The sequence below is a fragment of the Phyllobates terribilis genome, unplaced genomic scaffold, assembly GCF_046119375.1.
Source record: "Phyllobates terribilis strain yellow unplaced genomic scaffold, ASM4611937v1 Scaffold_249__1_contigs__length_2872098, whole genome shotgun sequence".
NCBI lineage: Eukaryota > Metazoa > Chordata > Amphibia > Anura > Dendrobatidae > Phyllobates > Phyllobates terribilis.
Window position 1 is genome coordinate 1,232,642 of NW_027363009.1, and position 26,462 is coordinate 1,259,103.

The 26,462-nt window shown below is 45.5% G+C and overlaps 20 non-coding genes across 20 annotated transcripts; all 20 read right to left on the reverse strand.

Annotated features, from left to right (window-relative positions):
* Positions 1-383: 383 nt before the first annotated feature.
* Positions 384-574, reverse strand: LOC141217843 (U2 spliceosomal RNA). Its single transcript, XR_012286615.1, has one exon. It is a non-coding gene; the product is annotated as a U2 spliceosomal RNA (small nuclear RNA).
* Positions 575-1,690: 1,116 nt separating this feature from the next.
* LOC141217844 (U2 spliceosomal RNA) lies at positions 1,691-1,881 on the reverse strand. Its single transcript, XR_012286616.1, has one exon. It is a non-coding gene; the product is annotated as a U2 spliceosomal RNA (small nuclear RNA).
* Positions 1,882-3,002: 1,121 nt separating this feature from the next.
* On the reverse strand, positions 3,003-3,193 carry LOC141217845 (U2 spliceosomal RNA). Its single transcript, XR_012286617.1, has one exon. It is a non-coding gene; the product is annotated as a U2 spliceosomal RNA (small nuclear RNA).
* Positions 3,194-5,280: 2,087 nt separating this feature from the next.
* On the reverse strand, positions 5,281-5,471 carry LOC141217846 (U2 spliceosomal RNA). Its single transcript, XR_012286618.1, has one exon. It is a non-coding gene; the product is annotated as a U2 spliceosomal RNA (small nuclear RNA).
* Positions 5,472-6,592: 1,121 nt separating this feature from the next.
* Positions 6,593-6,783, reverse strand: LOC141217848 (U2 spliceosomal RNA). The gene has a single exon (XR_012286620.1). It is a non-coding gene; the product is annotated as a U2 spliceosomal RNA (small nuclear RNA).
* A 1,122-nt stretch (positions 6,784-7,905) lies between these two features.
* LOC141217849 (U2 spliceosomal RNA) lies at positions 7,906-8,096 on the reverse strand. Its single transcript, XR_012286621.1, has one exon. It is a non-coding gene; the product is annotated as a U2 spliceosomal RNA (small nuclear RNA).
* Positions 8,097-9,218: 1,122 nt separating this feature from the next.
* On the reverse strand, positions 9,219-9,409 carry LOC141217850 (U2 spliceosomal RNA). The gene has a single exon (XR_012286622.1). It is a non-coding gene; the product is annotated as a U2 spliceosomal RNA (small nuclear RNA).
* Positions 9,410-10,529: 1,120 nt separating this feature from the next.
* On the reverse strand, positions 10,530-10,720 carry LOC141217851 (U2 spliceosomal RNA). The gene has a single exon (XR_012286623.1). It is a non-coding gene; the product is annotated as a U2 spliceosomal RNA (small nuclear RNA).
* A 1,123-nt stretch (positions 10,721-11,843) lies between these two features.
* LOC141217852 (U2 spliceosomal RNA) lies at positions 11,844-12,034 on the reverse strand. The gene has a single exon (XR_012286624.1). It is a non-coding gene; the product is annotated as a U2 spliceosomal RNA (small nuclear RNA).
* A 1,119-nt stretch (positions 12,035-13,153) lies between these two features.
* LOC141217853 (U2 spliceosomal RNA) lies at positions 13,154-13,344 on the reverse strand. Its single transcript, XR_012286625.1, has one exon. It is a non-coding gene; the product is annotated as a U2 spliceosomal RNA (small nuclear RNA).
* A 1,119-nt stretch (positions 13,345-14,463) lies between these two features.
* Positions 14,464-14,654, reverse strand: LOC141217854 (U2 spliceosomal RNA). The gene has a single exon (XR_012286626.1). It is a non-coding gene; the product is annotated as a U2 spliceosomal RNA (small nuclear RNA).
* Positions 14,655-15,773: 1,119 nt separating this feature from the next.
* On the reverse strand, positions 15,774-15,964 carry LOC141217855 (U2 spliceosomal RNA). The gene has a single exon (XR_012286627.1). It is a non-coding gene; the product is annotated as a U2 spliceosomal RNA (small nuclear RNA).
* A 1,118-nt stretch (positions 15,965-17,082) lies between these two features.
* LOC141217856 (U2 spliceosomal RNA) lies at positions 17,083-17,273 on the reverse strand. Its single transcript, XR_012286628.1, has one exon. It is a non-coding gene; the product is annotated as a U2 spliceosomal RNA (small nuclear RNA).
* A 1,119-nt stretch (positions 17,274-18,392) lies between these two features.
* LOC141217857 (U2 spliceosomal RNA) lies at positions 18,393-18,583 on the reverse strand. The gene has a single exon (XR_012286629.1). It is a non-coding gene; the product is annotated as a U2 spliceosomal RNA (small nuclear RNA).
* A 1,118-nt stretch (positions 18,584-19,701) lies between these two features.
* On the reverse strand, positions 19,702-19,892 carry LOC141217860 (U2 spliceosomal RNA). The gene has a single exon (XR_012286631.1). It is a non-coding gene; the product is annotated as a U2 spliceosomal RNA (small nuclear RNA).
* Positions 19,893-21,014: 1,122 nt separating this feature from the next.
* On the reverse strand, positions 21,015-21,205 carry LOC141217861 (U2 spliceosomal RNA). The gene has a single exon (XR_012286632.1). It is a non-coding gene; the product is annotated as a U2 spliceosomal RNA (small nuclear RNA).
* Positions 21,206-22,327: 1,122 nt separating this feature from the next.
* LOC141217862 (U2 spliceosomal RNA) lies at positions 22,328-22,518 on the reverse strand. Its single transcript, XR_012286633.1, has one exon. It is a non-coding gene; the product is annotated as a U2 spliceosomal RNA (small nuclear RNA).
* Positions 22,519-23,638: 1,120 nt separating this feature from the next.
* Positions 23,639-23,829, reverse strand: LOC141218454 (U2 spliceosomal RNA). Its single transcript, XR_012287151.1, has one exon. It is a non-coding gene; the product is annotated as a U2 spliceosomal RNA (small nuclear RNA).
* Positions 23,830-24,948: 1,119 nt separating this feature from the next.
* Positions 24,949-25,139, reverse strand: LOC141217863 (U2 spliceosomal RNA). Its single transcript, XR_012286634.1, has one exon. It is a non-coding gene; the product is annotated as a U2 spliceosomal RNA (small nuclear RNA).
* A 1,121-nt stretch (positions 25,140-26,260) lies between these two features.
* On the reverse strand, positions 26,261-26,451 carry LOC141217864 (U2 spliceosomal RNA). Its single transcript, XR_012286635.1, has one exon. It is a non-coding gene; the product is annotated as a U2 spliceosomal RNA (small nuclear RNA).
* Between the last annotated feature and the right edge of the window lie 11 nt (positions 26,452-26,462).

The following is a 26,462-nucleotide window of genomic DNA, read 5'->3' on the forward strand; positions in this document are numbered from 1 at the left end:
GGCATTTGCTAAATAGATGGTGTGTGTGCAACAATATACTGAAAGGTCAATTATATTGTGCAGCTTATCTCACCACCTGTAGTTATTTAGGTGAAAGCTCCAAAATGCTTGCCTAATATGTCTGTTTATCCAAAAGGAAGTATAGAGGGAGAGCTAGATAGATAGCATTGCATTACATTACATTACATGGCAATGCAATGCACAGTTGCTGAAGTTGAACCAAAATGAGCTTGTCATCTGGCTTCTGCAACTTTTAACATGAAAAATCCAATGAGGAGAAGAAAAGAAAAAGCCAAAGAGTCCATCCCAAAATCCGACAAACAAGCAAAATGAACAAAAAGCATTGAATTCAATTCTTTCTGATTTTAGAAACTGCATTAAAGAAGGGGTGCACCGGTCCTGGAGATACTGCAATACCAGGTCAATGCGTGGAGTGGACAGAGCAAGCTCTTTTTCCATCTCCCTGTTCTAAAAATCCATTTAATATATGGTCCCCAGATAGGGGACGTATCAGATATTAAACTGATAAGAACAGATACTACACTTGATCTTAGCCAAAAGGCCGAGAAGCGATAACCAGAATTGGTTTCCGACTACGGTGCCACCCAAGGATTCTGAAAAGTCCATTTGTGGAGATGGCCACCTGGACTCCCGTTAAGAAGACATGCTGTCAACCTCTAGATCCCTCACATGCCTGCACTTTTCGGCTTGCTGCTGCTGCAATCCACGCGTTTTAGATCTGCATAACTCCACCTCTTTTAGCACAGTACCCTCAACCCCCGGCTGTTCCCACCCGCCTCAACACCGTTGGAAGGGAGAACCAATTAAGGCGGGGGGGGGTGGAACGAGCAGCTGTCTACCCTTAGCAGGAGGGTTGCTGATTAATTACCTCTCCTGCTGCTGCTGCTGCTGGCTGTCCAGCAGCAGACTGAAGGTGGCTGCTGCTGTGCGCAGGTATATAAAGGCTCAGAGCCTATTATGACACGCGCAGCCAGCGTTCCATTGCCACATTCCGTCTACTGCAGGCGGGATACCTGGATGGCTGAATGTCACTGAGAAGCTCACAGAGACCGCCATAAGCAACAGTTTAAAAGAATGCCACAGACTAATCAACCAAACTTTTTGGGTTGGTTTCTCTTTTATAGTCTGCAGGCATTAAATGAAAGAAGTCAGTGTTCCAGCAGAGGGAGACAACGTTTCAGAAAAGGCATTGTAGCAAACCAAAAAAGAAATTTTAAGCGCAGCAGAGTAACCAGCTCACATACCTGTTAGCTCAGGTGAGTTTAAAAGGCTGCTGTTGATAACAAGGGCATTTGCTAAATAGATGGTGTGTGTGCAACAATATACTGAAAGGTCAATTATATTGTGCAGCTTATCTCACCACCTGTAGTTATTTAGGTGAAAGCTCCAAAATGCTTGCCTAATATGTCTGTTTATCCAAAAGGAAGTATAGAGGGAGAGCTAGATAGATAGCATTGCATTACATTACATTACATGGCAATGCAATGCACAATTGCTGAAGTTGAACCAAAATGAGCTTGTCATCTGGCTTCTGCAACTTTTAACATGAAAAATCCAATGAGGAGAAGAAAAGCAAAGCCAAAGAGTCCATCCCAAAATCCGACAAACAAGCAAAATGAACAAAAAGCATTGAATTCAATTCTTTCTGATTTTAGAAACTGCATTAAAGAAGGGGTGCACCGGTCCTGGAGATACTGCAATACCAGGTCAATGCGTGGAGTGGACAGAGCAAGCTCTTTTTCCATCTCCCTGTTCTAAAAATCCATTTAATATATGGTCCCCAGATAGGGGACGTATCAGATATTAAACTGATAAGAACAGATACTACACTTGATCTTAGCCAAAAGGCCGAGAAGCGATAACCAGAATTGGTTTCCGACTACGGTGCCACCCAAGGATTCTGAAAAGTCCATTTGTGGAGATGGCCACCTGGACTCCCGTTAAGAAGACATGCTGTCAACCTCTAGATCCCTCACATGCCTGCACTTTTCGGCTTGCTGCTGCTGCAATCCACGCGTTTTAGATCTGCATAACTCCACCTCTTTTAGCACAGTACCCTCAACCCCCGGCTGTTCCCACCCGCCTCAACACCGTTGGAAGGGAGGAGAACCAATTAAGGCGGGGGGGGGGGTGGAACGAGCAGCTGTCTACCCTTAGCAGGAGGGTTGCTGATTAATTACCTCTCCTGCTGCTGCTGCTGCTGGCTGTCCAGCAGCAGACTGAAGGTGGCTGCTGCTGTGCGCAGGTATATAAAGGCTCAGAGCCTATTATGACACGCGCAGCCAGCGTTCCATTGCCACATTCCGTCTACTGCAGGCGGGATACCTGGATGGCTGAATGTCACTGAGAAGCTCACAGAGACCGCCATAAGCAACAGTTTAAAAGAATGCCACAGACTAATCAACCAAACTTTTTGGGTTGGTTTCTCTTTTATAGTCTGCAGGCATTAAATGAAAGAAGTCAGTGTTCCAGCAGAGGGAGACAACGTTTCAGAAAAGGCATTGTAGCAAACCAAAAAAGAAATTTTAAGCGCAGCAGAGTAACCAGCTCACATACCTGTTAGCTCAGGTGAGTTTAAAAGGCTGCTGTTGATAACAAGGGCATTTGCTAAATAGATGGTGTGTGTGCAACAATATACTGAAAGGTCAATTATATTGTGCAGCTTATCTCACCACCTGTAGTTATTTAGGTGAAAGCTCCAAAATGCTTGCCTAATATGTCTGTTTATCCAAAAGGAAGTATAGAGGGAGAGCTAGATAGATAGCATTGCATTACATTACATTACATGGCAATGCAATGCACAGTTGCTGAAGTTGAACCAAAATGAGCTTGTCATCTGGCTTCTGCAACTTTTAACATGAAAAATCCAATGAGGAGAAGAAAAGCAAAGCCAAAGAGTCCATCCCAAAATCCGACAAACAAGCAAAATGAACAAAAAGCATTGAATTTAATTCTTTCTGATTTTAGAAACTGCATTAAAGAAGGGGTGCACCGGTCCTGGAGATACTGCAATACCAGGTCAATGCGTGGAGTGGACAGAGCAAGCTCTTTTTCCATCTCCCTGTTCTAAAAATCCATTTAATATATGGTCCCCAGATAGGGGACGTATCAGATATTAAACTGATAAGAACAGATACTACACTTGATCTTAGCCAAAAGGCCGAGAAGCGATAACCAGAATTGGTTTCCGACTACGGTGCCACCCAAGGATTCTGAAAAGTCCATTTGTGGAGATGGCCACCTGGACTCCCGTTAAGAAGACATGCTGTCAACCTCTAGATCCAGGGCCGGCTCCAGGTTTTTCTGGGCCCCGGGCGAAACAGTCTCAGTGGACCCTTTTAACACATACACGATTCATGATGCACAGATACGGCGGAGAAATATATATATAGTACACAGCCCCCTCATCCTTCACATATGCAGACATGCGCACGCACACACAGTACGCAGACATGCACACACGGTACGCAGACACGTACACATACAGACAAAGACATATTTTTACACAAATTCTTAAAGACCTATATAAAACAGACAAATATATATACACAGTCATACACACTGACAATCACATACATGCACTCACACAGACCCATTACAAGTATTTTTAATATGGGGATTGAGGAAGCCTCACTCACCTGTCCCCGGTCCAGTGTCCTGTCCAGCAGCTCCTCAGGTATGGGGCAGTGCAGGGCCCCCGGCGTGTCACAGACTTCATGGCCCTGGACCATCAGAGGGGCGCACTTGCGGTCGGGTCCGGGCCGCTCCCCCCCATCTGTGCAGGAGCTCCGCTCCGACGGTGTTTGATGGCACTCCCCCAGACATGGCCGCGCGCTGTGCGACTGTGTCTGCTAGTAATGACGCGGCAGGGGCGACACACAAGCACAATTAAAGGTGCAGTGCCGTCGACCCTGCCGCGTCATTACTAGCAGACACAGCCTGACAGCGCGCGGCCATTTCTGGGACTGGGGGAGTGCCGGCAATCAAGCAGCGCCTGCGTCACTGAATAGGTGCCGAAGATGCGGCCATGGCCCCGACTGTGAGTGGGCGGGTGGGTGTGTGAGCCTGGCCCCGACAGTGAGTGAGTGGGCGGGCGGGTGTGTGGGCCGGGCCCCGACAGTGAGTGAGTGGGCGGGCGGGTGTGTGGGCGGTGGGCCCCGACAGTGAGTGGGCGGCTGGGCCCCTCTGATTTTCCAGGGCCCCGGCACTTGCCCGGGTACGCCGGGTGCTGACGCCGGCCCTGTCTAGATCCCTCACATGCCTGCACTTTTCGGCTTGCTGCTGCTGCAATCCACGCGTTTTAGATCTGCATAACTCCACCTCTTTTAGCACAGTACCCTCAACCCCCGGCTGTTCCCACCCGCCTCAACACCGTTGGAAGGGAGGAGAACCAATTAAGGCGGGGGGGGTGGAACGAGCAGCTGTCTACCCTTAGCAGGAGGGTTGCTGATTAATTACCTCTCCTGCTGCTGCTGCTGCTGGCTGTCCAGCAGCAGACTGAAGGTGGCTGCTGCTGTGCGCAGGTATATAAAGGCTCAGAGCCTATTATGACACGCGCAGCCAGCGTTCCATTGCCACATTCCGTCTACTGCAGGCGGGTTACCTGGATGGCTGAATGTCACTGAGAAGCTCACAGAGACCGCCATAAGCAACAGTTTAAAAGAATGCCACAGACTAATCAACCAAACTTTTTGGGTTGGTTTCTCTTTTATAGTCTGCAGGCATTAAATGAAAGAAGTCAGTGTTCCAGCAGAGGGAGACAACGTTTCAGAAAAGGCATTGTAGCAAACCAAAAAAGAAATTTTAAGCGCAGCAGAGTAACCAGCTCACATACCTGTTAGCTCAGGTGAGTTTAAAAGGCTGCTGTTGATAACAAGGGCATTTGCTAAATAGATGGTGTGTGTGCAACAATATACTGAAAGGTCAATTATATTGTGCAGCTTATCTCACCACCTGTAGTTATTTAGGTGAAAGCTCCAAAATGCTTGCCTAATATGTCTGTTTATCCAAAAGGAAGTATAGAGGGAGAGCTAGATAGATAGCATTGCATTACATTACATTACATGGCAATGCAATGCACAGTTGCTGAAGTTGAACCAAAATGAGCTTGTCATCTGGCTTCTGCAACTTTTAACATGAAAAATCCAATGAGGAGAAGAAAAGCAAAGCCAAAGAGTCCATCCCAAAATCCGACAAACAAGCAAAATGAACAAAAAGCATTGAATTCAATTCTTTCTGATTTTAGAAACTGCATTAAAGAAGGGGTGCACCGGTCCTGGAGATACTGCAATACCAGGTCAATGCGTGGAGTGGACAGAGCAAGCTCTTTTTCCATCTCCCTGTTCTAAAAATCCATTTAATATATGGTCCCCAGATAGGGGACGTATCAGATATTAAACTGATAAGAACAGATACTACACTTGATCTTAGCCAAAAGGCCGAGAAGCGATAACCAGAATTGGTTTCCGACTACGGTGCCACCCAAGGATTCTGAAAAGTCCATTTGTGGAGATGGCCACCTGGACTCCCGTTAAGAAGACATGCTGTCAACCTCTAGATCCCTCACATGCCTGCACTTTTCGGCTTGCTGCTGCTGCAATCCACGCGTTTTAGATCTGCATAACTCCACCTCTTTTAGCACAGTACCCTCAACCCCCGGCTGTTCCCACCCGCCTCAACACCGTTGGAAGGGAGGAGAACCAATTAAGGCGGGGGGGGGGGTGGAACGAGCAGCTGTCTACCCTTAGCAGGAGGGTTGCTGATTAATTACCTCTCCTGCTGCTGCTGCTGCTGGCTGTCCAGCAGCAGACTGAAGGTGGCTGCTGCTGTGCGCAGGTATATAAAGGCTCAGAGCCTATTATGACACGCGCAGCCAGCGTTCCATAGCCACATTCCGTCTACTGCAGGCGGGATACCTGGATGGCTGAATGTCACTGAGAAGCTCACAGAGACCGCCATAAGCAACAGTTTAAAAGAATGCCACAGACTAATCAACCAAACTTTTTGGGTTGGTTTCTCTTTTATAGTCTGCAGGCATTAAATGAAAGAAGTCAGTGTTCCAGCAGAGGGAGACAACGTTTCAGAAAAGGCATTGTAGCAAACCAAAAAAGAAATTTTAAGCGCAGCAGAGTAACCAGCTCACATACCTGTTAGCTCAGGTGAGTTTAAAAGGCTGCTGTTGATAACAAGGGCATTTGCTAAATAGATGGTGTGTGTGCAACAATATACTGAAAGGTCAATTATATTGTGCAGCTTATCTCACCACCTGTAGTTATTTAGGTGAAAGCTCCAAAATGCTTGCCTAATATGTCTGTTTATCCAAAAGGAAGTATAGAGGGAGAGCTAGATAGATAGCATTGCATTACATTACATTACATGGCAATGCAATGCACAGTTGCTGAAGTTGAACCAAAATGAGCTTGTCATCTGGCTTCTGCAACTTTTAACATGAAAAATCCAATGAGGAGAAAAAAAGCAAAGCCAAAGAGTCCATCCCAAAATCCGACAAACAAGCAAAATGAACAAAAAGCATTGAATTCAATTCTTTCTGATTTTAGAAACTGCATTAAAGAAGGGGTGCACCGGTCCTGGAGATACTGCAATACCAGGTCAATGCGTGGAGTGGACAGAGCAAGCTCTTTTTCCATCTCCCTGTTCTAAAAATCCATTTAATATATGGTCCCCAGATAGGGGACGTATCAGATATTAAACTGATAAGAACAGATACTACACTTGATCTTAGCCAAAAGGCCGAGAAGCGATAACCAGAATTGGTTTCCGACTACCGTGCCACCCAAGGATTCTGAAAAGTCCATTTGTGGAGATGGCCACCTGGACTCCCGTTAAGAAGACATGCTGTCAACCTCTAGATCCCTCACATGCCTGCACTTTTCGGCTTGCTGCTGCTGCAATCCACGCGTTTTAGATCTGCATAACTCCACCTCTTTTAGCACAGTACCCTCAACCCCCGGCTGTTCCCACCCGCCTCAACACCGTTGGAAGGGAGGAGAACCAATTAAGGCGGGGGGGGGGGGTGGAACGAGCAGCTGTCTACCCTTAGCAGGAGGGTTGCTGATTAATTACCTCTCCTGCCGCTGCTGCTGCTGGCTGTCCAGCAGCAGACTGAAGGTGGCTGCTGCTGTGCGCAGGTATATAAAGGCTCAGAGCCTATTATGACACGCGCAGCCAGCGTTCCATTGCCACATTCCGTCTACTGCAGGCGGGATACCTGGATGGCTGAATGTCACTGAGAAGCTCACAGAGACCGCCATAAGCAACAGTTTAAAAGAATGCCACAGACTAATCAACCAAACTTTTTGGGTTGGTTTCTCTTTTATAGTCTGCAGGCATTAAATGAAAGAAGTCAGTGTTCCAGCAGAGGGAGACAACGTTTCAGAAAAGGCATTGTAGCAAACCAAAAAAGAAATTTTAAGCGCAGCAGAGTAACCAGCTCACATACCTGTTAGCTCAGGTGAGTTTAAAAGGCTGCTGTTGATAACAAGGGCATTTGCTAAATAGATGGTGTGTGTGCAACAATATACTGAAAGGTCAATTATATTGTGCAGCTTATCTCACCACCTGTAGTTATTTAGGTGAAAGCTCCAAAATGCTTGCCTAATATGTCTGTTTATCCAAAAGGAAGTATAGAGGGAGAGCTAGATAGATAGCATTGCATTACATTACATTACATGGCAATGCAATGCACAGTTGCTGAAGTTGAACCAAAATGAGCTTGTCATCTGGCTTCTGCAACTTTTAACATGAAAAATCCAATGAGGAGAAGAAAAGCAAAGCCAAAGAGTCCATCCCAAAATCCGACAAACAAGCAAAATGAACAAAAAGCATTGAATTCAACTTTTTCTGATTTTAGAAACTGCATTAAAGAAGGGGTGCACCGGTCCTGGAGATACTGCAATACCAGGTCAATGCGTGGAGTGGACAGAGCAAGCTCTTTTTCCATCTCCCTGTTCTAAAAATCCATTTAATATATGGTCCCCAGATAGGGGACGTATCAGATATTAAACTGATAAGAACAGATACTACACTTGATCTTAGCCAAAAGGCCGAGAAGCGATAACCAGAATTGGTTTCCGACTACGGTGCCACCCAAGGATTCTGAAAAGTCCATTTGTGGAGATGGCCACCTGGACTCCCGTTAAGAAGACATGCTGTCAACCTCTAGATCCCTCACATGCCTGCACTTTTCGGCTTGCTGCTGCTGCAATCCACGCGTTTTAGATCTGCATAACTCCACCTCTTTTAGCACAGTACCCTCAACCCCCGGCTGTTCCCACCCGCCTCAACACCGTTGGAAGGGAGGAGAACCAATTAAGGCGGGGGGGGGGGGTGGAACGAGCAGGTGTCTACCCTTAGCGGGAGGGTTGCTGATTAATTACCTCTCCTGCTGCTGCTGCTGCTGGCTGTCCAGCAGCAGACTGAAGGTGGCTGCTGCTGTGCGCAGGTATATAAAGGCTCAGAGCCTATTATGACACGCGCAGCCAGCGTTCCATTGCCACATTCCGTCTACTGCAGGCGGGATACCTGGATGGCTGAATGTCACTGAGAAGCTCACAGAGACCGCCATAAGCAACAGTTTAAAAGAATGCCACAGACTAATCAACCAAACTTTTTGGGTTGGTTTCTCTTTTATAGTCTGCAGGCATTAAATGAAAGAAGTCAGTGTTCCAGCAGAGGGAGACAACGTTTCAGAAAAGGCATTGTAGCAAACCAAAAAAGAAATTTTAAGCGCAGCAGAGTAACCAGCTCACATACCTGTTAGCTCAGGTGAGTTTAAAAGGCTGCTGTTGATAACAAGGGCATTTGCTAAATAGATGGTGTGTGTGCAACAATATACTGAAAGGTCAATTATATTGTGCAGCTTATCTCACCACCTGTAGTTATTTAGGTGAAAGCTCCAAAATGCTTGCCTAATATGTCTGTTTATCCAAAAGGAAGTATAGAGGGAGAGCTAGATAGATAGCATTGCATTACATTACATTACATGGCAATGCAATGCACAGTTGCTGAAGTTGAACCAAAATGAGCTTGTCATCTGGCTTCTGCAACTTTTAACATGAAAAATCCAATGAGGAGAAGAAAAGCAAAGCCAAAGAGTCCATCCCAAAATCCGACAAACAAGCAAAATGAACAAAAAGCATTGAATTCAATTCTTTCTGATTTTAGAAACTGCATTAAAGAAGGGGTGCACCGGTCCTGGAGATACTGCAATACCAGGTCAATGCGTGGAGTGGACAGAGCAAGCTCTTTTTCCATCTCCCTGTTCTAAAAATCCATTTAATATATGGTCCCCAGATAGGGGACGTATCAGATATTAAACTGATAAGAACAGATACTACACTTGATCTTAGCCAAAAGGCCGAGAAGCGATAACCAGAATTGGTTTCCGACTACGGTGCCACCCAAGGATTCTGAAAAGTCCATTTGTGGAGATGGCCACCTGGACTCCCGTTAAGAAGACATGCTGTCAACCTCTAGATCCCTCACATGCCTGCACTTTTCGGCTTGCTGCTGCTGCAATCCACGCGTTTTAGATCTGCATAACTCCACCTCTTTTAGCACAGTACCCTCAACCCCCGGCTGTTCCCACCCGCCTCAACACCGTTGGAAGGGAGGAGAACCAATTAAGGCGGGGGGGGGGTGGAACGAGCAGCTGTCTACCCTTAGCAGGAGGGTTGCTGATTAATTACCTCTCCTGCTGCTGCTGCTGCTGGCTGTCCAGCAGCAGACTGAAGGTGGCTGCTGCTGTGCGCAGGTATATAAAGGCTCAGAGCCTATTATGACACGCGCAGCCAGCGTTCCATTGCCACATTCCGTCTACTGCAGGCGGGATACCTGGATGGCTGAATGTCACTGAGAAGCTCACAGAGACCGCCATAAGCAACAGTTTAAAAGAATGCCACAGACTAATCAACCAAACTTTTTGGGTTGGTTTCTCTTTTATAGTCTGCAGGCATTAAATGAAAGAAGTCAGTGTTCCAGCAGAGGGAGACAACGTTTCAGAAAAGGCATTGTAGCAAACCAAAAAAGAAATTTTAAGCGCAGCAGAGTAACCAGCTCACATACCTGTTAGCTCAGGTGAGTTTAAAAGGCTGCTGTTGATAACAAGGGCATTTGCTAAATAGATGGTGTGTGTGCAACAATATACTGAAAGGTCAATTATATTGTGCAGCTTATCTCACCACCTGTAGTTATTTAGGTGAAAGCTCCAAAATGCTTGCCTAATATGTCTGTTTATCCAAAAGGAAGTATAGAGGGAGAGCTAGATAGATAGCATTGCATTACATTACATTACATGGCAATGCAATGCACAGTTGCTGAAGTTGAACCAAAATGAGCTTGTCATCTGGCTTCTGCAACTTTTAACATGAAAAATCCAATGAGGAGAAGAAAAGCAAAGCCAAAGAGTCCATCCCAAAATCCGACAAACAAGCAAAATGAACAAAAAGCATTGAATTCAATTCTTTCTGATTTTAGAAACTGCATTAAAGAAGGGGTGCACCGGTCCTGGAGATACTGCAATACCAGGTCAATGCGTGGAGTGGACAGAGCAAGCTCTTTTTCCATCTCCCTGTTCTAAAAATCCATTTAATATATGGTCCCCAGATAGGGGACGTATCAGATATTAAACTGATAAGAACAGATACTACACTTGATCTTAGCCAAAAGGCCGAGAAGCGATAACCAGAATTGGTTTCCGACTACGGTGCCACCCAAGGATTCTGAAAAGTCCATTTGTGGAGATGGCCACCTGGACTCCCGTTAAGAAGACATGCTGTCAACCTCTAGATCCCTCACATGCCTGCACTTTTCGGCTTGCTACTGCTGCAATCCACGCGTTTTAGATCTGCATAACTCCACCTCTTTTAGCACAGTACCCTCAACCCCCGGCTGTTCCCACCCGCCTCAACACCGTTGGAAGGGAGGAGAACCAATTAAGGCGGGGGGGGGGGGGTGGAACGAGCAGCTGTCTACCCTTAGCAGGAGGGTTGCTGATTAATTACCTCTCCTGCTGCTGCTGCTGCTGGCTGTCCAGCAGCAGACTGAAGGTGGCTGCTGCTGTGCGCAGGTATATAAAGGCTCAGAGCCTATTATGACACGCGCAGCCAGCGTTCCATTGCCACATTCCGTCTACTGCAGGCGGGATACCTGGATGGCTGAATGTCACTGAGAAGCTCACAGAGACCGCCATAAGCAACAGTTTAAAAGAATGCCACAGACTAATCAACCAAACTTTTTGGGTTGGTTTCTCTTTTATAGTCTGCAGGCATTAAATGAAAGAAGTCAGTGTTCCAGCAGAGGGAGACAACGTTTCAGAAAAGGCATTGTAGCAAACCAAAAAAGAAATTTTAAGCGCAGCAGAGTAACCAGCTCACATACCTGTTAGCTCAGGTGAGTTTAAAAGGCTGCTGTTGATAACAAGGGCATTTGCTAAATAGATGGTGTGTGTGCAACAATATACTGAAAGGTCAATTATATTGTGCAGCTTATCTCACCACCTGTAGTTATTTAGGTGAAAGCTCCAAAATGCTTGCCTAATATGTCTGTTTATCCAAAAGGAAGTATAGAGGGAGAGCTAGATAGATAGCATTGCATTACATTACATTACATGGCAATGCAATGCACAGTTGCTGAAGTTGAACCAAAATGAGCTTGTCATCTGGCTTCTGCAACTTTTAACATGAAAAATCCAATGAGGAGAAGAAAAGCAAAGCCAAAGAGTCCATCCCAAAATCCGACAAACAAGCAAAATGAACAAAAAGCATTGAATTCAATTCTTTCTGATTTTAGAAACTGCATTAAAGAAGGGGTGCACCGGTCCTGGAGATACTGCAATACCAGGTCAATGCGTGGAGTGGACAGAGCAAGCTCTTTTTCCATCTCCCTGTTCTAAAAATCCATTTAATATATGGTCCCCAGATAGGGGACGTATCAGATATTAAACTGATAAGAACAGATACTACACTTGATCTTAGCCAAAAGGCCGAGAAGCGATAACCAGAATTGGTTTCCGACTTCGGTGCCACCCAAGGATTCTGAAAAGTCCATTTGTGGAGATGGCCACCTGGACTCCCGTTAAGAAGACATGCTGTCAACCTCTAGATCCCTCACATGCCTGCACTTTTCGGCTTGCTGCTGCTGCAATCCACGCGTTTTAGATCTGCATAACTCCACCTCTTTTAGCACAGTACCCTCAACCCCCGGCTGTTCCCACCCGCCTCAACACCGTTGGAAGGGAGGAGAACCAATTAAGGCGGGGGGGGGTGGAACGAGCAGCTGTCTACCCTTAGCAGGAGGGTTGCTGATTAATTACCTCTCCTGCTGCTGCTGCTGCTGGCTGTCCAGCAGCAGACTGAAGGTGGCTGCTGCTGTGCGCAGGTATATAAAGGCTCAGAGCCTATTATGACACGCGCAGCCAGCGTTCCATTGCCACATTCCGTCTACTGCAGGCGGGATACCTGGATGGCTGAATGTCACTGAGAAGCTCACAGAGACCGCCATAAGCAACAGTTTAAAAGAATGCCACAGACTAATCAACCAAACTTTTTGGGTTGGTTTCTCTTTTATAGTCTGCAGGCATTAAATGAAAGAAGTCAGTGTTCCAGCAGAGGGAGACAACGTTTCAGAAAAGGCATTGTAGCAAACCAAAAAAGAAATTTTAAGCGCAGCAGAGTAACCAGCTCACATACCTGTTAGCTCAGGTGAGTTTAAAAGGCTGCTGTTGATAACAAGGGCATTTGCTAAATAGATGGTGTGTGTGCAACAATATACTGAAAGGTCAATTATATTGTGCAGCTTATCTCACCACCTGTAGTTATTTAGGTGAAAGCTCCAAAATGCTTGCCTAATATGTCTGTTTATCCAAAAGGAAGTATAGAGGGAGAGCTAGATAGATAGCATTGCATTACATTACATTACATGGCAATGCAATGCACAGTTGCTGAAGTTGAACCAAAATGAGCTTGTCATCTGGCTTCTGCAACTTTTAACATGAAAAATCCAATGAGGAGAAGAAAAGCAAAGCCAAAGAGTCCATCCCAAAATCCGACAAACAAGCAAAATGAACAAAAAGCATTGAATTCAATTCTTTCTGATTTTAGAAACTGCATTAAAGAAGGGGTGCACCGGTCCTGGAGATACTGCAATACCAGGTCAATGCGTGGAGTGGACAGAGCAAGCTCTTTTTCCATCTCCCTGTTCTAAAAATCCATTTAATATATGGTCCCCAGATAGGGGACGTATCAGATATTAAACTGATAAGAACAGATACTACACTTGATCTTAGCCAAAAGGCCGAGAAGCGATAACCAGAATTGGTTTCCGACTACGGTGCCACCCAAGGATTCTGAAAAGTCCATTTGTGGAGATGGCCACCTGGACTCCCGTTAAGAAGACATGCTGTCAACCTCTAGATCCCTCACATGCCTGCACTTTTCGGCTTGCTGCTGCTGCAATCCACGCGTTTTAGATCTGCATAACTCCACCTCTTTTAGCACAGTACCCTCAACCCCCGGCTGTTCCCACCCGCCTCAACACCGTTGGAAGGGAGGAGAACAAATTAAGGCGGGGGGGGGTGGAACGAGCAGCTGTCTACCCTTAGCAGGAGGGTTGCTGATTAATTACCTCTCCTGCTGCTGCTGCTGCTGGCTGTCCAGCAGCAGACTGAAGGTGGCTGCTGCTGTGCGCAGGTATATAAAGGCTCAGAGCCTATTATGACACGCGCAGCCAGCGTTCCATTGCCACATTCCGTCTACTGCAGGCGGGATACCTGGATGGCTGAATGTCACTGAGAAGCTCACAGAGACCGCCATAAGCAACAGTTTAAAAGAATGCCACAGACTAATCAACCAAACTTTTTGGGTTGGTTTCTCTTTTATAGTCTGCAGGCATTAAATGAAAGAAGTCAGTGTTCCAGCAGAGGGAGACAACGTTTCAGAAAAGGCATTGTAGCAAACCAAAAAAGAAATTTTAAGCGCAGCAGAGTAACCAGCTCACATACCTGTTAGCTCAGGTGAGTTTAAAAGGCTGCTGTTGATAACAAGGGCATTTGCTAAATAGATGGTGTGTGTGCAACAATATACTGAAAGGTCAATTATATTGTGCAGCTTATCTCACCACCTGTAGTTATTTAGGTGAAAGCTCCAAAATGCTTGCCTAATATGTCTGTTTATCCAAAAGGAAGTATAGAGGGAGAGCTAGATAGATAGCATTGCATTACATTACATTACATGGCAATGCAATGCACAGTTGCTGAAGTTGAACCAAAATGAGCTTGTCATCTGGCTTCTGCAACTTTTAACATGAAAAATCCAATGAGGAGAAGAAAAGCAAAGCCAAAGAGTCCATCCCAAAATCCGACAAACAAGCAAAATGAACAAAAAGCATTGAATTCAATTCTTTCTGATTTTAGAAACTGCATTAAAGAAGGGGTGCACCGGTCCTGGAGATACTGCAATACCAGGTCAATGCGTGGAGTGGACAGAGCAAGCTCTTTTTCCATCTCCCTGTTCTAAAAATCCATTTAATATATGGTCCCCAGATAGGGGACGTATCAGATATTAAACTGATAAGAACAGATACTACACTTGATCTTAGCCAAAAGGCCGAGAAGCGATAACCAGAATTGGTTTCCGACTACGGTGCCACCCAAGGATTCTGAAAAGTCCATTTGTGGAGATGGCCACCTGGACTCCCGTTAAGAAGACATGCTGTCAACCTCTAGATCCCTCACATGCCTGCACTTTTCGGCTTGCTGCTGCTGCAATCCACGCGTTTTAGATCTGCATAACTCCACCTCTTTTAGCACAGTACCCTCAACCCCCGGCTGTTCCCACCCGCCTCAACACCGTTGGAAGGGAGGAGAACAAATTAAGGCGGGGGGGGGTGGAACGAGCAGCTGTCTACCCTTAGCAGGAGGGTTGCTGATTAATTACCTCTCCTGCTGCTGCTGCTGCTGGCTGTCCAGCAGCAGACTGAAGGTGGCTGCTGCTGTGCGCAGGTATATAAAGGCTCAGAGCCTATTATGACACGCGCAGCCAGCGTTCCATTGCCACATTCCGTCTACTGCAGGCGGGATACCTGGATGGCTGAATGTCACTGAGAAGCTCACAGAGACCGCCATAAGCAACAGTTTAAAAGAATGCCACAGACTAATCAACCAAACTTTTTGGGTTGGTTTCTCTTTTATAGTCTGCAGGCATTAAATGAAAGAAGTCAGTGTTCCAGCAGAGGGAGACAACGTTTCAGAAAAGGCATTGTAGCAAACCAAAAAAGAAATTTTAAGCGCAGCAGAGTAACCAGCTCACATACCTGTTAGCTCAGGTGAGTTTAAAAGGCTGCTGTTGATAACAAGGGCATTTGCTAAATAGATGGTGTGTGTGCAACAATATACTGAAAGGTCAATTATATTGTGCAGCTTATCTCACCACCTGTAGTTATTTAGGTGAAAGCTCCAAAATGCTTGCCTAATATGTCTGTTTATCCAAAAGGAAGTATAGAGGGAGAGCTAGATAGATAGCATTGCATTACATTACATTACATGGCAATGCAATGCACAGTTGCTGAAGTTGAACCAAAATGAGCTTGTCATCTGGCTTCTGCAACTTTTAACATGAAAAATCCAATGAGGAGAAGAAAAGCAAAGCCAAAGAGTCCATCCCAAAATCCGACAAACAAGCAAAATGAACAAAAAGCATTGAATTCAATTCTTTCTGATTTTAGAAACTGCATTAAAGAAGGGGTGCACCGGTCCTGGAGATACTGCAATACCAGGTCAATGCGTGGAGTGGACAGAGCAAGCTCTTTTTCCATCTCCCTGTTCTAAAAATCCATTTAATATATGGTCCCCAGATAGGGGACGTATCAGATATTAAACTGATAAGAACAGATACTACACTTGATCTTAGCCAAAAGGCCGAGAAGCGATAACCAGAATTGGTTTCCGACTACGGTGCCACCCAAGGATTCTGAAAAGTCCATTTGTGGAGATGGCCACCTGGACTCCCGTTAAGAAGACATGCTGTCAACCTCTAGATCCCTCACATGCCTGCACTTTTCGGCTTGCTGCTGCTGCAATCCACGCGTTTTAGATCTGCATAACTCCACCTCTTTTAGCACAGTACCCTCAACCCCCGGCTGTTCCCACCCGCCTCAACACCGTTGGAAGGGAGGAGAACCAATTAAGGCGGGGGGGGGGGTGGAACGAGCAGCTGTCTACCCTTAGCAGGAGGGTTGCTGATTAATTACCTCTCCTGCTGCTGCTGCTGGCTGTCCAGCAGCAGACTGAAGGTGGCTGCTGCTGTGCGCAGGTATATAAAGGCTCAGAGCCTATTATGACACGCGCAGCCAGCTTTCCATTGCCACATTCCGTCTACTGCAGGCGGGATACCTGGATGGCTGAATGTCACTGAGAAGCTCACAGAGACCGCCATAAGCAACAGTTTAAAAGAATGCCACAGACTAATCAACCAAACTTTTTGGGTTGGTTTCTCTTTTATAGTCTGCAGGCATTAAATGAAAGAAGTCAGTGTTCCAGCAGAGGGAGACAACGTTTCAGAAAAGGCATTGTAGCAAACCAAAAAAGAAATTTTAAGCGCAGCAGAGTAACCAGCTCACATACCTGTTAGCTCAGGTGAGTTTAAAAGGCTGCTGTTGATAACAAGGGCATTTGCTAAATAGATGGTGTGTGTGCAACAATATACTGAAAGGTCAATTATATTGTGCAGCTTATCTCACCACCTGTAGTTATTTAGGTGAAAGCTCCAAAATGCTTGCCTAATATGTCTGTTTATCCAAAAGGAAGTATAGAGGGAGAGCTAGATAGATAGCATTGCATTACATTACATTACATGGCAATGCAATGCACAGTTGCTGAAGTTGAACCAAAATGAGCTTGTCATCTGGCTTCTGCAACTTTTAACATGAAAAATCCAATGAGGAGAAGAAAAGCAAAGCCAAAGAGTCCATCCCAAAATCCGACAAACAAGCAAAATGAACAAAAAGCATTGAATTCAATTCTTTCTGATTTTAGAAACTGCATTAAAGAAGGGGTGCACCGGTCCTGGAGATACTGCAATACCAGGTCAATGCGTGGAGTGGACAGAGCAAGCTCTTTTTCCATCTCCCTGTTCTAAAAATCCATTTAATATATGGTCCCCAGATAGGGGACGTATCAGATATTAAACTGATAAGAACAGATACTACACTTGATCTTAGCCAAAAGGCCGAGAAGCGATAACCAGAATTGGTTTCCGACTACGGTGCCACCCAAGGATTCTGAAAAGTCCATTTGTGGAGATGGCCACCTGGACTCCCGTTAAGAAGACATGCTGTCAACCTCTAGATCCCTCACATGCCTGCACTTTTCGGCTTGCTGCTGCTGCAATCCACGCGTTTTAGATCTGCATAACTCCACCTCTTTTAGCACAGTACCCTCAACCCCCGGCTGTTCCCACCCGCCTCAACACCGTTGGAAGGGAGGAGAACAAATTAAGGCGGGGGGGGGTGGAACGAGCAGCTGTCTACCCTTAGCAGGAGGGTTGCTGATTAATTACCTCTCCTGCTGCTGCTGCTGCTGGCTGTCCAGCAGCAGACTGAAGGTGGCTGCTGCTGTGCGCAGGTATATAAAGGCTCAGAGCCTATTATGACACGCGCAGCCAGCGTTCCATTGCCACATTCCGTCTACTGCAGGCGGGATACCTGGATGGCTGAATGTCACTGAGAAGCTCACAGAGACCGCCATAAGCAACAGTTTAAAAGAATGCCACAGACTAATCAACCAAACTTTTTGGGTTGGTTTCTCTTTTATAGTCTGCAGGCATTAAATGAAAGAAGTCAGTGTTCCAGCAGAGGGAGACAACGTTTCAGAAAAGGCATTGTAGCAAACCAAAAAAGAAATTTTAAGCGCAGCAGAGTAACCAGCTCACATACCTGTTAGCTCAGGTGAGTTTAAAAGGCTGCTGTTGATAACAAGGGCATTTGCTAAATAGATGGTGTGTGTGCAACAATATACTGAAAGGTCAATTATATTGTGCAGCTTATCTCACCACCTGTAGTTATTTAGGTGAAAGCTCCAAAATGCTTGCCTAATATGTCTGTTTATCCAAAAGGAAGTATAGAGGGAGAGCTAGATAGATAGCATTGCATTACATTACATTACATGGCAATGCAATGCACAGTTGCTGAAGTTGAACCAAAATGAGCTTGTCATCTGGCTTCTGCAACTTTTAACATGAAAAATCCAATGAGGAGAAGAAAAGCAAAGCCAAAGAGTCCATCCCAAAATCCGACAAACAAGCAAAATGAACAAAAAGCATTGAATTCAATTCTTTCTGATTTTAGAAACTGCATTAAAGAAGGGGTGCACCGGTCCTGGAGATACTGCAATACCAGGTCAATGCGTGGAGTGGACAGAGCAAGCTCTTTTTCCATCTCCCTGTTCTAAAAATCCATTTAATATATGGTCCCCAGATAGGGGACGTATCAGATATTAAACTGATAAGAACAGATACTACACTTGATCTTAGCCAAAAGGCCGAGAAGCGATAACCAGAATTGGTTTCCGACTACGGTGCCACCCAAGGATTCTGAAAAGTCCATTTGTGGAGATGGCCACCTGGACTCCCGTTAAGAAGACATGCTGTCAACCTCTAGATCCCTCACATGCCTGCACTTTTCGGCTTGCTGCTGCTGCAATCCACGCGTTTTAGATCTGCATAACTCCACCTCTTTTAGCACAGTACCCTCAACCCCCGGCTGTTCCCACCCGCCTCAACACCGTTGGAAGGGAGGAGAACCAATTAAGGCGGGGGGGGGGGTGGAACGAGCAGCTGTCTACCCTTAGCAGGAGGGTTGCTGATTAATTACCTCTCCTGCTGCTGCTGCTGGCTGTCCAGCAGCAGACTGAAGGTGGCTGCTGCTGTGCGCAGGTATATAAAGGCTCAGAGCCTATTATGACACGCGCAGCCAGCTTTCCATTGCCACATTCCGTCTACTGCAGGCGGGATACCTGGATGGCTGAATGTCACTGAGAAGCTCACAGAGACCGCCATAAGCAACAGTTTAAAAGAATGCCACAGACTAATCAACCAAACTTTTTGGGTTGGTTTCTCTTTTATAGTCTGCAGGCATTAAATGAAAGAAGTCAGTGTTCCAGCAGAGGGAGACAACGTTTCAGAAAAGGCATTGTAGCAAACCAAAAAAGAAATTTTAAGCGCAGCAGAGTAACCAGCTCACATACCTGTTAGCTCAGGTGAGTTTAAAAGGCTGCTGTTGATAACAAGGGCATTTGCTAAATAGATGGTGTGTGTGCAACAATATACTGAAAGGTCAATTATATTGTGCAGCTTATCTCACCACCTGTAGTTATTTAGGTGAAAGCTCCAAAATGCTTGCCTAATATGTCTGTTTATCCAAAAGGAAGTATAGAGGGAGAGCTAGATAGATAGCATTGCATTACATTACATTACATGGCAATGCAATGCACAGTTGCTGAAGTTGAACCAAAATGAGCTTGTCATCTGGCTTCTGCAACTTTTAACATGAAAAATCCAATGAGGAGAAGAAAAGCAAAGCCAAAGAGTCCATCCCAAAATCCGACAAACAAGCAAAATGAACAAAAAGCATTGAATTCAATTCTTTCTGATTTTAGAAACTGCATTAAAGAAGGGGTGCACCGGTCCTGGAGATACTGCAATACCAGGTCAATGCGTGGAGTGGACAGAGCAAGCTCTTTTTCCATCTCCCTGTTCTAAAAATCCATTTAATATATGGTCCCCAGATAGGGGACGTATCAGATATTAAACTGATAAGAACAGATACTACACTTGATCTTAGCCAAAAGGCCGAGAAGCGATAACCAGAATTGGTTTCCGACTACGGTGCCACCCAAGGATTCTGAAAAGTCCATTTGTGGAGATGGCCACCTGGACTCCCGTTAAGAAGACATGCTGTCAACCTCTAGATCCCTCACATGCCTGCACTTTTCGGCTTGCTGCTGCTGCAATCCACGCGTTTTAGATCTGCATAACTCCACCTCTTTTAGCACAGTACCCTCAACCCCCGGCTGTTCCCACCCGCCTCAACACCGTTGGAAGGGAGGAGAACCAATTAAGGCGGGGGGGGGGGGTGGAACGAGCAGCTGTCTACCCTTAGCAGGAGGGTTGCTGATTAATTACCTCTCCTGCTGCTGCTGCTGCTGTCTGTCCAGCAGCAGACTGAAGGTGGCTGCTGCTGTGCGCAGGTATATAAATGCTCAGAGCCTATTATGACACGCGCAGCCAGCGTTCCATTGCCACATTCCGTCTACTGCAGGCGGGATACCTGGATGGCTGAATGTCACTGAGAAGCTCACAGAGACCGCCATAAGCAACAGTTTAAAAGAATGCCACAGACTAATCAACCAAACTTTTTGGGTTGGTTTCTCTTTTATAGTCTGCAGGCATTAAATGAAAGAAGTCAGTGTTCCAGCAGAGGGAGACAACGTTTCAGAAAAGGCATTGTAGCAAACCAAAAAAGAAATTTTAAGCGCAGCAGAGTAACCAGCTCACATACCTGTTAGCTCAGGTGAGTTTAAAAGGCTGCTGTTGATAACAAGGGCATTTGCTAAATAGATGGTGTGTGTGCAACAATATACTGAAAGGTCAATTATATTGTGCAGCTTATCTCACCGCCTGTAGTTATTTAGGTGAAAGCTCCAAAATGCTTGCCTAATATGTCTGTTTATCCAAAAGGAAGTATAGAGGGAGAGCTAGATAGATAGCATTGCATTACATTACATTACATGGCAATGCAATGCACAGTTGCTGAAGTTGAACCAAAATGAGCTTGTCATCTGGCTTCTGCAACTTTTAACATGAAAAATCCAATGAGGAGAAGAAAAGCAAAGCCAAAGAGTCCATCCCAAAATCCGACAAACAAGCAAAATGAACAAAAAGCATTGAATTCAATTCTTTCTGATTTTAGAAACTGCATTAAAGAAGGGGTGCACCGGTCCTGGAGATACTGCAATACCAGGTCAATGCGTGGAGTGGACAGAGCAAGCTCTTTTTCCATCTCCCTGTTCTAAAAATCCATTTAATATATGGTCCCCAGATAGGGGACGTATCAGATATTAAACTGATAAGAACAGATACTACACTTGATCTTAGCCAAAAGGCCGAGAAGCGATAACCAGAATTGGTTTCCGACTACGGTGCCACCCAAGGATTCTGAAAAGTCCATTTGTGGAGATGGCCACCTGGACTCCCGTTAAGAAGACATGCTGTCAACCTCTAGATCCCTCACATGCCTGCACTTTTCGGCTTGCTGCTGCTGCAATCCACGCGTTTTAGATCTGCATAACTCCACCTCTTTTAGCACAGTACCCTCAACCCCCGGCTGTTCCCACCCGCCTCAACACCGTTGGAAGGGAGGAGAACCAATTAAGGCGGGGGGGGGGGGTGGAACGAGCAGCTGTCTACCCTTAGCAGGAGGGTTGCTGATTAATTACCTCTCCTGCTGCTGCTGCTGCTGTCTGTCCAGCAGCAGACTGAAGGTGGCTGCTGCTGTGCGCAGGTATATAAAGGCTCAGAGCCTATTATGACACGCGCAGCCAGCGTTCCATTGCCACATTCCGTCTACTGCAGGCGGGATACCTGGATGGCTGAATGTCACTGAGAAGCTCACAGAGACCGCCATAAGCAACAGTTTAAAAGAATGCCACAGACTAATCAACCAAACTTTTTGGGTTGGTTTCTCTTTTATAGTCTGCAGGCATTAAATGAAAGAAGTCAGTGTTCCAGCAGAGGGAGACAACGTTTCAGAAAAGGCATTGTAGCAAACCAAAAAAGAAATTTTAAGCGCAGCAGAGTAACCAGCTCACATACCTGTTAGCTCAGGTGAGTTTAAAAGGCTGCTGTTGATAACAAGGGCATTTGCTAAATAGATGGTGTGTGTGCAACAATATACTGAAAGGTCAATTATATTGTGCAGCTTATCTCACCACCTGTAGTTATTTAGGTGAAAGCTCCAAAATGCTTGCCTAATATGTCTGTTTATCCAAAAGGAAGTATAGAGGGAGAGCTAGATAGATAGCATTGCATTACATTACATTACATGGCAATGCAATGCACAGTTGCTGAAGTTGAACCAAAATGAGCTTGTCATCTGGCTTCTGCAACTTTTAACATGAAAAATCCAATGAGGAGAAGAAAAGCAAAGCCAAAGAGTCCATCCCAAAATCCGACAAACAAGCAAAATGAACAAAAAGCATTGAATTCAATTCTTTCTGATTTTAGAAACTGCATTAAAGAAGGGGTGCACCGGTCCTGGAGATACTGCAATACCAGGTCAATGCGTGGAGTGGACAGAGCAAGCTCTTTTTCCATCTCCCTGTTCTAAAAATCCATTTAATATATGGTCCCCAGATAGGGGACGTATCAGATATTAAACTGATAAGAACAGATACTACACTTGATCTTAGCCAAAAGGCCGAGAAGCGATAACCAGAATTGGTTTCCGACTACGGTGCCACCCAAGGATTCTGAAAAGTCCATTTGTGGAGATGGCCACCTGGACTCCCGTTAAGAAGACATGCTGTCAACCTCTAGATCCCTCACATGCCTGCACTTTTCGGCTTGCTGCTGCTGCAATCCACGCGTTTTAGATCTGCATAACTCCACCTCTTTTAGCACAGTACCCTCAACCCCCGGCTGTTCCCACCCGCCTCAACACCGTTGGAAGGGAGGAGAACCAATTAAGGCGGGGGGGGGGTGGAACGAGCAGCTGTCTACCCTTAGCAGGAGGGTTGCTGATTAATTACCTCTCCTGCTGCTGCTGCTGCTGGCTGTCCAGCAGCAGACTGAAGGTGGCTGCTGCTGTGCGCAGGTATATAAAGGCTCAGAGCCTATTATGACACGCGCAGCCAGCGTTCCATTGCCACATTCCGTCTACTGCAGGCGGGATACCTGGATGGCTGAATGTCACTGAGAAGCTCACAGAGACCGCCATAAGCAACAGTTTAAAAGAATGCCACAGACTAATCAACCAAACTTTTTGGGTTGGTTTCTCTTTTATAGTCTGCAGGCATTAAATGAAAGAAGTCAGTGTTCCAGCAGAGGGAGACAACGTTTCAGAAAAGGCATTGTAGCAAACCAAAAAAGAAATTTTAAGCGCAGCAGAGTAACCAGCTCACATACCTGTTAGCTCAGGTGAGTTTAAAAGGCTGCTGTTGATAACAAGGGCATTTGCTAAATAGATGGTGTGTGTGCAACAATATACTGAAAGGTCAATTATATTGTGCAGCTTATCTCACCACCTGTAGTTATTTAGGTGAAAGCTCCAAAATGCTTGCCTAATATGTCTGTTTATCCAAAAGGAAGTATAGAGGGAGAGCTAGATAGATAGCATTGCATTACATTACATTACATGGCAATGCAATGCACAGTTGCTGAAGTTGAACCAAAATGAGCTTGTCATCTGGCTTCTGCAACTTTTAACATGAAAAATCCAATGAGGAGAAGAAAAGCAAAGCCAAAGAGTCCATCCCAAAATCCGACAAACAAGCAAAATGAACAAAAAGCATTGAATTCAATTCTTTCTGATTTTAGAAACTGCATTAAAGAAGGGGTGCACCGGTCCTGGAGATACTGCAATACCAGGTCAATGCGTGGAGTGGACAGAGCAAGCTCTTTTTCCATCTCCCTGTTCTAAAAATTCATTTAATATATGGTCCCCAGATAGGGGACGTATCAGATATTAAACTGATAAGAACAGATACTACACTTGATCTTAGCCAAAAGGCCGAGAAGCGATAACCAGAATTGGTTTCCGACTACGGTGCCACCCAAGGATTCTGAAAAGTCCATTTGTGGAGATGGCCACCTGGACTCCCGTTAAGAAGACATGCTGTCAACCTCTAGATCCCTCACATGCCTGCACTTTTCGGCTTGCTGCTGCTGCAATCCACGCGTTTTAGATCTGCATAACTCCACCTCTTTTAGCACAGTACCCTCAACCCCCGGCTGTTCCCACCCGCCTCAACACCGTTGGAAGGGAGGAGAACCAATTAAGGCGGGGGGGGGTGGAACGAGCAGCTGTCTACCCTTAGCAGGAGGGTTGCTGATTAATTACCTCTCCTGCTGCTGCTGCTGCTGGCTGTCCAGCAGCAGACTGAAGGTGGCTGCTGCTGTGCGCAGGTATATAAAGGCTCAGAGCCTATTATGACACGCGCAGCCAGCGTTCCATTGCCACATTCCGTCTACTGCAGGCGGGATACCTGGATGGCTGAATGTCACTGAGAAGCTCACAGAGACCGCCATAAGCAACAGTTTAAAAGAATGCCACAGACTAATCAACCAAACTTTTTGGGTTGGTTTCTCTTTTATAGTCTGCAGGCATTAAATGAAAGAAGTCAGTGTTCCAGCAGAGGGAGACAACGTTTCAGAAAAGGCATTGTAGCAAACCAAAAAAGAAATTTTAAGCGCAGCAGAGTAACCAGCTCACATACCTGTTAGCTCAGGTGAGTTTAAAAGGCTGCTGTTGATAACAAGGGCATTTGCTAAATAGATGGTGTGTGTGCAACAATATACTGAAAGGTCAATTATATTGTGCAGCTTATCTCACCACCTGTAGTTATTTAGGTGAAAGCTCCAAAATGCTTGCCTAATATGTCTGTTTATCCAAAAGGAAGTATAGAGGGAGAGCTAGATAGATAGCATTGCATTACATTACATTACATGGCAATGCAATGCACAGTTGCTGAAGTTGAACCAAAATGAGCTTGTCATCTGGCTTCTGCAACTTTTAACATGAAAAATCCAATGAGGAGAAGAAAAGCAAAGCCAAAGAGTCCATCCCAAAATCCGACAAACAAGCAAAATGAACAAAAAGCATTGAATTCAATTCTTTCTGATTTTAGAAACTGCATTAAAGAAGGGGTGCACCGGTCCTGGAGATACTGCAATACCAGGTCAATGCGTGGAGTGGACAGAGCAAGCTCTTTTTCCATCTCCCTGTTCTAAAAATCCATTTAATATATGGTCCCCAGATAGGGGACGTATCAGATATTAAACTGATAAGAACAGATACTACACTTGATCTTAGCCAAAAGGCCGAGAAGCGATAACCAGAATTGGTTTCCGACTACGGTGCCACCCAAGGATTCTGAAAAGTCCATTTGTGGAGATGGCCACCTGGACTCCCGTTAAGAAGACATGCTGTCAACCTCTAGATCCCTCACATGCCTGCACTTTTCGGCTTGCTGCTGCTGCAATCCACGCGTTTTAGATCTGCATAACTCCACCTCTTTTAGCACAGTACCCTCAACCCCCGGCTGTTCCCACCCGCCTCAACACCGTTGGAAGGGAGGAGAACCAATTAAGGCGGGGGGGGGGGTGGAACGAGCAGCTGTCTACCCTTAGCAGGAGGGTTGCTGATTAATTACCTCTCCTGCTGCTGCTGCTGCTGGCTGTCCAGCAGCAGACTGAAGGTGGCTGCTGCTGTGCGCAGGTATATAAAAGCTCAGAGCCTATTATGACACGCGCAGCCAGCGTTCCATTGCCACATTCCGTCTACTGCAGGCGGGATACCTGGATGTCTGAATGTCACTGAGAAGCTCACAGAGACCGCCATAAGCAACAGTTTAAAAGAATGCCACAGACTAATCAACCAAACTTTTTGGGTTGGTTTCTCTTTTATAGTCTGCAGGCATTAAATGAAAGAAGTCAGTGTTCCAGCAGAGGGAGACAACGTTTCAGAAAAGGCATTGTAGCAAACCAAAAAAGAAAGTTTAAGCGCAGCAGAGTAACCAGCTCACATACCTGTTAGCTCAGGTGAGTTTAAAAGGCTGCTGTTGATAACAAGGGCATTTGCTAAATAGATGGTGTGTGTGCAACAATATACTGAAAGGTCAATTATATTGTGCAGCTTATCTCACCACCTGTAGTTATTTAGGTGAAAGCTCCAAAATGCTTGCCTAATATGTCTGTTTATCCAAAAGGAAGTATAGAGGGAGAGCTAGATAGATAGCATTGCATTACATTACATTACATGGCAATGCAATGCACAGTTGCTGAAGTTGAACCAAAATGAGCTTGTCATCTGGCTTCTGCAACTTTTAACATGAAAAATCCAATGAGGAGAAGAAAAGCAAAGCCAAAGAGTCCATCCCAAAATCCGACAAACAAGCAAAATGAACAAAAAGCATTGAATTCAATTCTTTCTGATTTTAGAAACTGCATTAAAGAAGGGGTGCACCGGTCCTGGAGATACTGCAATACCAGGTCAATGCGTGGAGTGGACAGAGCAAGCTCTTTTTCCATCTCCCTGTTCTAAAAATCCATTTAATATATGGTCCCCAGATAGGGGACGTATCAGATATTAAACTGATAAGAACAGATACTACACTTGATCTTAGCCAAAAGGCCGAGAAGCGATAACCAGAATTG